At 39.1% G+C, this 13222-nt stretch overlaps 1 non-coding gene across 1 annotated transcript; it reads left to right on the forward strand.

The window, feature by feature from the left end:
• Positions 1-12771: 12771 nt before the first annotated feature.
• Trnas-uga (transfer RNA serine (anticodon UGA)) lies at positions 12772-12853 on the forward strand. The gene has a single exon. It is a non-coding gene; the product is annotated as a tRNA-Ser (tRNA).
• Positions 12854-13222: the final 369 nt, after the last annotated feature.

Genomic DNA, 13222 nt, shown 5'->3' on the forward strand with positions numbered 1-13222 from the left:
TGTAATGTGTTTACTGCAGCACATCTGCTATGGTAAGTGGCTTGGCAACAATTAATAAAATTACATTAATTCTCTTGAAAGAATGTCACATAACAGGGAGTGGGGGGGGAGGGTAATGGGTACCAAGACATGTGAAAGGGTATCAATGTATGTGAATTAATGTACCTTCTATCTGGCAAATATCATGTAACCCTTTTATTAATTACAATAAAAAAAATTTAAAAAGAATGTCACATAACAATATAAAGTAATAAAATAGGTAATATTTGGGGGAAATGTTTTGGTATCATGTTAAATGAAAAAACAAGTTTCCAAAAATTACCTTCAATTACTTTGTAAGCCCTGAAGAGGGGAAAAAAAGTCTAGAATAAAATGTATCAATAAGATTACAGGTAACAGGGGCCAGGAGTGTGGCCTAGTGGTAGAGTGCATGCAGGAAGCCCTGGGTTCAATCAATACTAAGGAGTACTGCATACACAGAAAAAGTCAGAAGTGGAGCTGTATGTGGCTAGCTAGTATTGAGTAAAAAGAAGCTCAAGGACAGTGTCCAGGCCCTGAGTTCAAGTCCCAGCACAAGCAAAAAAAAAAGACTACAGATAATATTTTTTCTACATTTTCAAAATTCCTACAATAAGCACTATTTTTTAATTTTAGAAAACAGTTTTACTCTAAGGGCTGGGATGTAGCTCAGTGACAAAGCACTTGCCTAGCAAGTGCATCTTCCTGGGTTCAATCCCCAGTACCAAAAAAGAAAAAAGACAAAAAAAGAAAATAGTTTTACTCTAGAAATGCCAATCTTCCACTTAAATAAGAAGGAAGGCTCAGACTATGTGTAGGAGATAACAAATGGAAATAAGTAAAATAATAATTGCAAGTGTGCCTATACTATAGGTATTTTTAAATTCTCACATTTAACCAGTCTGTCTTATGCTACTACTGAGGCAATCTTTTATAGAATGGTGACAGTCCATGACACCGTCACAATTATTCTCAGCTGATGCTGATCTTCCAATCTAACTAAAAAAGCATGCCACACAACCAAGACCCAAGCAAATTTGAATAAAGCTTAAAACCATAGCTAATCTGAAATCTACCCTTCCCACTGGCATGTTTCAAGCAAGTCACTGAATCTCCTCTATCTTCAGTGATGTTGCAAGTCTACCTTAGGGACATATCAGTGCCACGATACTTCAAGAGTCAGTAAATCCCCTTAACATCTATCCTCAATTTCTACTTTCCTTTTGAACTTATTTCTTCCAGTTCTGTCTTCAGTGGGACAGCCGTTCTCACAGATTCTGTTAGATAGCAACCTTCTCTTTATATGATTATTACATGCTATATTCATTTCCATAGTGATTTTCATTTGGCTGCAAATGGTAACCAGAGTTCTGAAAGATTCCTCAACCTCCTAATATTACTGGCAACTGTATGACAAATATAACCAATATTAAATTCAGAAATTGATTCTTTTTTGCCACAGACTACCTCACTTGAAACATCTTCCACCTCTGTGAATAAGCTTTTGGTTAAAAGGAAAATCCCTGTGAACATTTTCTATCTTTGCTTCCTTTCCCCCAGTTCCATGCCAAAGCATAAGCATCCAGACCATATCTTATCTTTTCCTGCACAGCACCCAATCAGCTTTTTATAGCCAGAAACTCTCTGAATGCAAAGCACGACCTTGGCTACTAGCTTCCCCTGGCACTAGTTTGAAAGTTATTTTTAACAGTAAAAGTAGCATGAAAGCCTATTTTTCTCATCATAACTAGCCAAAACATTTCTACTGGATATAATAATGTGATCTTCTTCCATTCAGAAGCAACTCCGCCTTTTAAACCTTTGCTATATAAGATGCAGCAATTCACGGGAAAAAAAAAAAAAGGAGAATGCACTAGTCAGGTCTTCTCTTTGCAGACTTGTCTCTTACCTTTCTGTTGCTTCCTATAAAGTAAATGTGCTTAAAATTCAGATGTCCAAGAACGCAGTGGGGGTGAGGAAAAAAAAAAAAACTCCTTGATAGTCACAGAGTTACAGGATACCAAATTGAGAGGCAGTGGCAGTGGGGCAGTCACTTTAGCTTTCCCGTTCACCCAGGATAAGAAAGAAAGGGGGAGGTTACAAACCAGGGTGGGTGGTATCTAATCCTGAACCACTAGTCACTGACCTCACTGACAACTTGTTACTGAAAATACTTGGTTGAAAAAGGCCAGACACATACTTTGCTTAGAGACCATAGTTCAGAAGTTCTGCATAAGATAGATTTAAATTCCTATCTCATATTGGTATAGTATCTCACTTTGTTATCTGATTTATTGAATTTATTTGTATTTGGATATTTGAAATTTGATAGGGAAGGGGGGAAAACCAAGACGGGTGGGGGTGTGGGGGGGGAGGGATACGGGTACCAAGACATGTGAAAGGGTATCAATGTATGTGAATTAATGCACCTTCTATCTGGCAAATATCATGTAACCCTTTTAACTAATTACAAAAAAAAAGATAGATTTAAATTCCTATAGTGTCTTTCCAAAATATGGTCCTCTTATTTCTAATTGAAGTTGAAAACTAGATGTATCACAAGAAAATGGGAGAGACAGGATTCCAGGAAATCCTCTCATCAAAACTTGTTACTTAAAATTCAGTGGGTTAGGAATTGCCAAGATGGTGGTCAAGAGGCTATATGGCACACCTGAGATGCTGTTTTTTTCCTCTCAAGTCTCACTAGTCTCATATCCTTACACCCCGACATCACGCCTTCTGTTCTCAGTATTTATGGGGAACTACATAAATTATCAGTTAAAGAATTGAAACCGGGGTGGGGGAATAGGGAGAATAAAGGAAGGAGTCACACTGACCACATAGCACTTTACTCTTGACCTCACCTACAGATTTGTAACCCCTTTGTATAACAATTTAATCACAACAACAAAAATGGGGAAGAACGGTTCAAAATGAAGAGTTGCCGAGAACTCCATAAGGGGAACAATTAAATAAATATAAGCCAACAAAATAATCATCTTTTCCACGAAAAAAATTTCTCAAGCTATTCTTTTCTGTATTTCCTCTTTCCTTTTGCCAATATCCAAATACTTGCCCGAACAATGTTAACGTTCACCCCAACAATCCTGCACATTTTTTGCTTTATTGTTCAGCATGTCACCAAATCCTTGGCACCACACTTGAACTTTTATGGGGTTCTCTCTTGGACCTTCCTACTTTTCTGAATTTCTTCTGATAGCATTTAAAACAATATAAGTGTTCATTTGAGTGTTTGCAGTTCTGGTCTTAAAGGGCTGAATTCAAACTAAAAGAAAGCATTTATTAGCTCTACAGACACTCTTGGAACAAATGTCAGAGAGCCAAGAGGAAAGGCAGGGTCTGGGGACTGTCAGAAAGAATCAACTATGAAAGGGGGTTCATTTTATGTGATTTCCAGAGATGCCTGCAAAATAAGTGCATTTTTATGTGGCTTCCATTTAAGTACACACAAATGAAATTTATCTAAAGATTCTTAGTTGCTAACATGGTCCTCCTCAGATTTTTAAAGTAGTCCCCTACCCCCAGAATCTAGGAATAGCCTCTTTTCACAGAGAAACAAAAGAGTAAGTTTTATGTCTCGCAATCCATCTTTACTTGAATAAAGAAATCACTTGACACTTGCAAAATAGCAGGTTTTGTTTTAGAGCTTTAATAAGGAATGTTTTCCAAACTGCTGAATTTTCCAGACTGCTGAATTGAGCCCAAGATGAGATATCCAGATTCTGCAATAAGTTTGCCTAGCTGTAAAGCCACAATAAGATATGCCTCCCTCCTTTCCATCCTCAAAATGAACATGAGAACCCCTGTTCTCTCAGTAGATATATGGACTAAATCGATATGGACTTAATGGATAAAAAGTGCTTCAAATTATATTGAAACCCTACACAATGCACTTCAGAGAAAAACCAAACTACTGTAGTTGGTGCTGAAAAAATAATTAAGTAATATAAATATCTAGAAATGCAATTTAAAAGAGCTTCATGGAATTTTGTAAATGCTTTTTATTTATTTTTTTTTTTTAGTTTTTAATTCCCTTATACAAATGTTTACAGCCTCTAAAGTAGGTTACAGCTGAGGTATTTCCCACTGTAGCCACAAGGGGTCCTCTCTTAGAAATTCCAGTCACAAAGAGGCCCTATGATCCTGTGTATTTATATCAGTTGGATGATAGAAAACACAGATTACCTATGTGAGATAGCTAACTATAGGGTAGGGAACAAAACCAGAGAGATCTGGCTCTCTGTGTGTGATTGCTGAAGCATGATAAACACTAAATCGTTCCTGTAAACTACACAGAGCTGCATTTTTGTTTCCTGGCCCTCTTCCAGATTTTCACAGTCATTTCTTCTTGTCACCTTGCCCGGTCTTGTTCAGTATTTATGCTCTTTCCCTATCTGCTTGTTTCCTTTCTTTATGCTTTTCAGACTTGAAAGTTTTGGCACACATTCCTCTTGCAAACAAACAAAGATTAGAAGAGATGGGAGGAAGAAAAGAGAAAAGAAGGAAAATAAATCAGAACCATTAGTTGGAGTGTTCCTGAGGTAATCAAAAGTGTGTTTTACTTCTAAGAATCAAGACTGGTCCCAAAGTCATTCAACTGAGTGTACTGAGAAGCCCTTAATTGGAAGCTTTATGTTAGAAGCCAAGCACTTCTGCTTGGCACACAAGGGAAGAAAAGAAGGAAAGAAAGGAAAAAGGAAAGAAGGAAGGAAGGAAGGAAGGAAGGAAGGAAGGAAGGAAGGAAGGAAGGAAGGAAGGAAGGAAGGAAGGAAGAAGGAGAAGGGAAGGGGAGGAGGATGAGGAGGAGGAGGAGGAGGAGGAAGAGGAGGAGGAGGAGGAAGAAGAAGAGGAAGAAGAGGAAGAAGAAGAAGAAGAAGAAGAAGAAGAAGAAGAAGAAGAAGAAGAAGAAGAAGAAGAAGAAGATCATCCTATCTCTAACAGTAGCCATCTTGGAAGGAAAATCCTCCACTACGCAATAAGTTCTTTAAACAGAAGGGTATATAATTATTTGTCAAGTTACAAGGATGTTGGGGGTTTTTTATGTATACTTCTTCTTTTTTGCATAAAAAGTTGTAATAGGACCACAAGTTTGGCCTAGCATGCCTAGCATGCATGAAGACCCAGGTTCTATTTCTTGGTACCACATATATAGAAAAAAGCCGGACACGGTGCTGTAGCTGCAGTGGTAGAGCTCTAGCCTTGAGAAAGTCCAAGGACAATGCTCAGGCCCTGAGTTCAAGGCCCAGGACTGGCAAAAAAAAAAGTTGTAATACTTTTTTTGATAGTTTTTTATTTGCTTACTTGCTCATTTGCCTGCCTGCTGGTTTGGGATCTTGCCACATGACCTAGGCTAGCATTCTCCTGCCTCAGTCTCCCAAGTGGGAAAATAGGATAACAGGCCTATACCATTCACCCAGCTTCTATAATGTCTTTTTGAGATTCAAAGATATGAAAAAATCCTGTTTATAATAATTAAATTTCTTTCACTCAGAAGACATGTAATTAAACTGCTAGTACCTTTGAAGGTGTCCGAGATGAATCTGCTCCTGCTTCAAAAGCTGTATGTACTATAATAGCAAGTTGAGTTTCAATCTCCCTTCCCACCCATTCTATTATTAGCTGTTAGCCAACTCTCTTGCCTCATTGAGAAAACAGAAGCCAATGAGGAAATGCCTGGCAACCTCTATACCAAATCCTACAAAGTCATAAGCACCAAGTCCCACCTTCTCCGCCTTCTCTACAATTATGATGCTCCTCACAGACAAGTCTTTACTTTTTCAGATCCTTTCCTTCTGAAAGACTGTGTTTTATTATGCAAATACTCAGAGCACACTGACAGTGAGAGGCATAAACAGTTTTCCCCTTATGCACAGAATCTCAGTGAATGTGACAGCTAAAAATGTCCATTGACTGATAAGGATGTGTTATATTGTCAACTTAAATACCACAAGCATCATTTCAGTGGAATGCAATTTTTCTAAAATGGTAAGTAACTCTCAATACAATACAGAACAAAATAAAACAATCTTCCTTTGATATACCCTAGCAGCTGTAGTCTTCAAAATTCAGTTAAACGGTGAAAAGAAAAAAACTTCATAAAGAAAATCAAACTTAGGTTCTAGGCTCAGAAAATTATAAATGAGATATAGAGGAATGTCCATATTTGAAAGCTGCATGAGATGTAGGCTATCTCTCCATTTTAGAAAAGAGTTCCACAAGGCCAAACCCTCTAAGCTTCATTGGCCTGACAAAGATTTTGTTTGGATAAACTATAGTTAGCTTTCAGAACTTCCCCCAGGCAGAAATGAACACTATCTTGTAAAAATCTATGTTTTACAAAGACCCCCAATACAGTCACTTTATCAAGGACTCTCCCCTCCCTATCAATATCTATCTGATCACCTAATTCTTCATTCCCCTCCCCTTCTCCTAAGATCCAACCATCTTCATCAAGAATCCTACAGAATATCTCTTACCCCTGATCCATCATCTTGGTAATTTTCCATCTACAGATTCTCACCAGGCTCTTAAATTCCCACTTCTTACCCCTGATACATCATCTTCGTAATTTTCAATCTACAGATTCCTACCCAGCTCTTTGGCTATGAATTCCCACGTATCTATGCAAAATTAGGGGCTGAGTTCAATCTCTCTCCACCTCAATACTCCACTCTACTGGATCTGATATCTATCGCAATGTTCCAAAATAAAGTCTTTTCATCATGCCTTCACAAGTACCATTGAATAATTTCTTTCTTCAATTATTCGCTGCCAATTAAATTCTAAATATTCCCAGCAACCACTGTGATAACCAAAACTGACCAAGAGTGGGAAGAGAGAATGGAGACTAGAGAACTACTACTATGGAATATTTCATCTTCCCAAGAGTCCCAAGGCTGAAATAAAAAGGAGAGAACAAATTGGTGAGAAGAAAAGAAGGCAGAAGAAAAGGAGGAAGGCAGCGGGAGTAAAAATTTAAAAAGGGGATAAATTCTGTTGAAATTCCTAGCTAAACTGCCATAGCACGACCTGGAATGGAGTACTGAGTCCCAAACACAGTGTTAAAAGAAAAATTCAAGCTCTGAGTTCCAGTTCCAAAACTGGCACAAAAATAAAATTAAAACAAAGCCCAGTCATGCTTCCTTTTCTTCAATTAGTATTTTACATTATAGTACCTACAGTAATTCAGACTTTTTACATGAAATTTAAAATTAGTAGTACATCAATACTCCACAAGATGTAGTAAATTATACTACAAAACCAGGGAAATATAAATATTCTACCAAAGACAACTTCCTCTGAAGGACAGAATTCAAGTTTGGTTTTTCATTTTTGTTTGGTTGCTTTTATGGGGTCTGGGTGCTGTCTTTGAGCTCTCCTGCTCAAGGCTGGTACTCTACCACGTGAGCCATTTCTACTCCCCACTTTTTTGGTAGTTAATTGGAGATAAGAGTCTCTCATGGGCTTTCCTGCCCATGAATAACAATCCTCAGATTTCAGCCTCCTGAGCAGCTACTGCCCAGCCACAACTAGTTTTAAAACAGAAAAATAAGCTGTTCATCATAGAACTGGCCTGTAATCCGAGCAATTTAGAAAGGAGAGATGGGAGGATCATGACTGCAGGCCAACATGAGCAAAAGCGTGAGATCTTACCTGGAAAAAAAACACTGAAAAAGCAAAAGAACTGGAAGCATTGCTCAAGTGGTAGAGCACTTACCTAGCAAACATAACACCCTGACGTAAATCCCCAATACTGCCAAAAACGGAAATAAAATAAAATATGGATCTGAAATAATGTTTCTTTAAATATATTTTGCATAAAAATCTGTTTTAATTTTAGGGGTTAAATGTAAATGCAAGAAAAAGTCTAACCAGTTTTCCTTTAATATAAACAATTCAAAAATTAAGAACACAGGCTCTCAGCAACTGTGCATAGTTGACTCTAAACAAACACTAATGGTGCCTCTAATATTATTAGTTGGTATTGAGGATTTATTATGTGTCATACACTATGCTAGCACATTAGATTTAATGTAATGCTCATATCCATAAATTATAATTTAGATATAATGCAATGTTTACATCTCTCAACTAGATATTATATTCTTTTACTCATATTTTATGGAATATAAAACCTAAAGTCTCATGCCACTTCTGCAGTATGACTTAGCTACCCTAATGTCAAAGAGGTTATTTGTCAAATACACACAGGTAGTAAGTAAAAAGGTGGTTCATCTGACTATTCAAAAGGTCCTCTCAGCTACTAAACAACCAACTAGAAAACAAGTGCTTCAATGTTGAGATTAATGACACCCAAGTAAGTCCCAAATATCTTCAATTGTTTATCATGCTGTTACAGGTATCATAAGATCTGAAAAGAAATGGGAAAATATGAAAGTGGTGCTGTGACTCAAGTGATAGAGCACAATAGCCTTGAGCTGAAGAGCTCAGGAACAGCACTCAGGCCCAGAGTTCAAGCCCCACAACCAAAAAAAAAAAAAAAAAGAAAAAAAGAAAAGGAATAGGAAAATATTTTTTGAGCCAGGCACCAGTGTTCATGCCTATAATCTTAGCTACACTGGTGGCTGAGACCTGAGGATTATGGTTCAAAGCCAGCCCAAGTAGGAAAGTTTGTAATCTCCAATAAATTTTAAAAAATAACCAAAAAAATTACCCCCAAAAAAAGTTGGAAGTGAAGCTGTGGCTCAAGTAGTAAAGTGCCAGCCTTGAGCAAAAGAACCTTGGGACAGTGCCCAGACCCTGAGTTCAAGCCCAGGACCAACAGAAAGGAAAGAGAAAGGGAAAGGGAAAAGGAAAAGGAAAAGGAAAAGGAAAGGAAAAAGGGGAAGGAAAGGAAGAAAACATTTGTGTCTATATACATATGTATATATGTATATAAATGTATATATACATATATATTATACAGTGGGTCAAAAATTGAAACATCTCTTTTCAGAATAGCCCTCCATATTGTTATGTATTTGAAAAAATGAACCAACTACATAAAATGCGGCAGTGGTTTCATAATCAAGATATTCTTCGAATATCCCAACTCAGAGCTTGGGGGCATGACCCAGGTGGGGAAAAAAAAAACAAACTTGTTTCACAAGAGCAAATCCCTAAATTCAATCCCTAGCAGTGGGAAGAAAATGTGTGTGTGTGTGTGTGTGTGTGTGTGTGTGTGTGTGTGTGTGTATGAAGAGTGTTCTTTGGAAAAGGGCCCAGAAGCCTATTGGTAGCATGTATGTAGCCTCTAGTATTCCTCAAAGCAATTTGCTTCTTTCTTTAAACATGCTTGTATTGCTCAGAAAAGAGCTAACCTCACCTTGTTTAGAAAATAATTGGACATGTTCCCTTGCAAGTGCCACACATCTTCCCCAAACGCTCTGTCAAATCAAGTGTCATGTTTGTTATTGCTGTGTTTTCTTCTCTTCCTGTAGGGTGTTCTAGAAAACACAACTGTCTCCATTCTGTTTCATTGCCATTGTGTTTTAGTGACATTTGTGAGGGGCTGCTCCCTGGCAATCAGACACTAAATCTAGCTTTGGCCTTAAGAGGATAAAAAAAGAAGTCTCTATCCTTCATAAATGTACAGTTTGTCTTTCCATGAAAAGATCAAGGCATTTAGGAACAAACATATTTTCAGAAAATCACCCACCAGTGAATTTAACATCAAAATAATTTAATATCTCATAATAACTAACCACACTACAATATTTTCATTATCACTAGGCCAAATTCTTATGGGTTCCTTCTCTCTTCTATGTAGACTTAATACTATTAAATGACCTTTCTCTTTTCTCATTTTCTGACTAATCAAGGAAATAATTGGAGGAAGGCACCGGTGGCTCATGCCTGGAATCCTAGCTAGTTAGGAGGCTGAGATCTGGGGATCATGATTCAAAGCAAGCCCAGGTAGGAAAGTCTAATTAATCACAGGGAAAAAAAAAACAAAAACAGAAACAAACAAACAAAAAAGTGTGGTGGTAGAGCTAGCCTTGAGCAAAAAGGTGCTCAGAAACTGGGCGTAGTGGCTCACACCTGTAATCCTAGCTACTCAGGAGGCTGAGATCTGAGGATCAAGGTTCAAAGCCAGCCTGGGCACAAAAGGTCCTGAGACTCATCTCCAAATAAAAAAAAAAAAAAAAAAAAAAAAGGAGCTCAGGGAAAGTGCCTAGGCACTGAGTTCAAGCCCCAGAATTGGCAAAAAAAAAAAAGAGGGGGTGGGGGGAGGGAGGGAAGAACTTTTTAACCATATATTTTAATTAATTTAAATAAGTTACTAGCCTATATTTACAAGCTGAGAATTATATGACTCTTGATTATAGTCAAAATCAGTGGGCTAAGGTTAAGGCTACCCTCAAGTGAAAGAGTAATTTCCTAGCAAATATGAGGCCCTGGGTCAGCTCCTAGGACAGGAGAAAAAAAATAAATAAACCAAATTGTGCAAATGGAACTAGAAAACCAACACTTATATTATATATTCTGGTTCTGGAACTGAGAGCTGAAAAAGCTTACCATTATGAATTCAAACCAAATATGCAAAACTTTATTGAATGTTCACCAAGGATAAGCCTATAGTAATGCTGAATCCAAAAACACAAACACATATCATCCTGGAAAAATAAAATAGAGAATTCATGGGGTTGGATAATAAAAGGGTGACATAAAGATATGCTTTACTTCATAAACTGACATGTCAAACTGAAACACCTTCATACTACTTTTTAAAGATTATTAAAATAGAGGGAAATGGGAACAAAAACATGAGAAGGGGTATCACTATATGAGAAGTGATGCACCCACTATCTGGCAAATGTAAATGTAACCCCTTTATACATTACCCCAACAATAAAAAATAAAATAAATTTTTTTAAGATTATAAAAATAAAGATTTTGATTTTTTCTTGCTTCCTGGAGTTCATTTTGATATCTTATATGTGCAGAGGCACATATGAATTGCACCTGTGTTCCTCACCTAAAAGTACATATTTTCATTTTTTTAAAAATATACATGTGGCAGCAACAGTTTAATTAATATTCTGTCATACAAAGTAAGCATACTCTTGTCCATTTTATAATCATGTGCATTCAAAAAAGATACAATTCATAAAATGGTGAGATTCCATTACAGTTTATCTCAGAGGCCTTCTAATCAATGAACAAGAACAAAAAGATATAAAGGTATTTCTTCATGACCAATGCTTCCTGGGGAAAATGGTGAATTTCATGTGTGAAATAAAACGTGGGCCGGGAGTGTGACCTAGTGGTAGAGTACTTGCCTAGCATGCACATAGACTAGGGTTCCATTCCTCAGTACCCATAGAAAAAGCTGGAAGTGGTTCTGTGGCTAAAGTGGCAGAGCTCTATCCTTGAGAAAGCACAAGGACACTGCTCAGGCCCTGAGTTCAAACACCAGGACTGGCAAAAATAAAAATTAACTAATTAATTAAAAAAAAAAACACGCCCAGAAATGTTGGAAGTAACCTTCATCCCACACAGTATACATGAAGAAAATTGGACCACTCATACAATTAAAAAAAAAAATTAAATTAAGCCAGGCCCGGGGGCTCACGCCTCCTAATCCTAGCTACTCAGGAGTCTGAGATCTGAAGATCAAGGTTCAAAGCCAGCCTGGGCACACAAGGACCTGAGAGTCTTATCTCCAGTTAACCTCCAGAAAACGGGAAGTGGGGCTTGGCTCAAGGGTAGAGTTGAAGAGCTCAGGGACAGCGCCCAGGCAGAGTTCAAGACCCATGACCCACCAAAAATAAAAAATAATTAAATTTAAAAGTTTAAAGGGCTGGGAATGTGGCTTATTAAACAACAATAAAAATTAATTTGAAAGAAAAAAAAAAGATAAAACTCCTTACAAGAAGACTCTCAAATTCTGATAAACCTATCCTTAACCAGCTCTCAGGAGACAACCAGTGGGGTTTAGACTGCACCCTCACTAGTAAAGGGAGCTGCTGGAAAGGTCGGAGTTCGCAGGTAGCCTTGGTGATTCTGAAGGTCAAGGGCTTGCCACTGAGCGAGACGTGAGTGCGGTGTGAAGAACCCAGGGAAACTTTAAAAAGTAGTTTAAAAGGGCTGTGGGGGGGGGGGGGGCGCAGACCGGAGCCGCGCATGCGCGCTGCGAGCGGCCGGGGCCTAGGCGGGCGGCGGGGCCTCGAGCTCCACTCGAAGTGACAAGCGGGTGAAGGGGAATGCGAATGCAGACCTACGTGCAGGACTTAGTTCTCAAACATGTCCTCAGAGAGCTGAGACCAGCTGCGCTCGGCTCCGAGGAAAAGGGGGCCAGCAGAAGGCGAAGCTCTCCAGTCGAGTGGGGTCACCCGGCGCCGACGCCCCGCGCGCCTCCCGCTGGCGGACGTTTCCGGAAGCGCGGGCCCGCCACACGGGACCGGACGGAACTTTGTTTCGTTGTTTCACAGATTCCGCTCTCACGCAAAGAATATGCGGTAGGGCAAAAAACAAAACAAAACAAACAAGGAAACAAAACCCCTGGCCGGGAAGGGCTTTGAAGACCTGAATGTGTCCCGACGTCATGAGGGTCTCCTCACTTTTTTCGCGTCCACGCCAGTGTTCTGCAACTCAAGCCCTTTAATCCCAGCTGCTACTTTCCCCGGCAACGGCTGACGGCGGCGGCGGCAGGCCCCGCCTCTTCTCGAGCCGGGCGCGCGCGCAATGGTTCTTACACTAAAGTGTCTCCGCCTTCCCCTCTTCGCCGTAGCAGCGATGGCCGAGTGGTTAAGGCGTTGGACTTGAAATCCAATGGGGTCTCCCCGCGCAGGTTCGAACCCTGCTCGCTGCGGACACGGGTTCGTCAATCTTTTCTCTTTTTCTATTTTCATGGGCGCACTAAAACGATAATCTTTATTCTCCATACTGTTAAGAACCTTATCTGACAACTAAAGGACTCGGCTGCCGAGACAACTTATATTACCAAAGGCCAATGAATGTCCAAGCGTGTACAATTTCTAGCTGGGAGAGGAGTGTTCCTCTGCCCTAAAAGGCAAGAGAAGAGGTTTAGAGTCTTGGTGTTCGATAGGAAGGGCGAATGTATGCAAACTAAAAATAAATCCAATATTGGTGGCAGTTTTATTGTTGTTGTTGTTTACAGCCTGGGATAGCTAGCCTCTCCTGAAGCTTAAGAGCAAAGCTATGCTTGCCTTTCCTTCTC

Source organism: Megascapheus bottae, chromosome 15 (genome assembly GCF_031878675.1).
Source record: "Megascapheus bottae isolate mThoBot1 chromosome 15, mThoBot2.hap1, whole genome shotgun sequence".
Taxonomy (NCBI): Eukaryota; Metazoa; Chordata; class Mammalia; order Rodentia; family Geomyidae; genus Megascapheus; species Megascapheus bottae.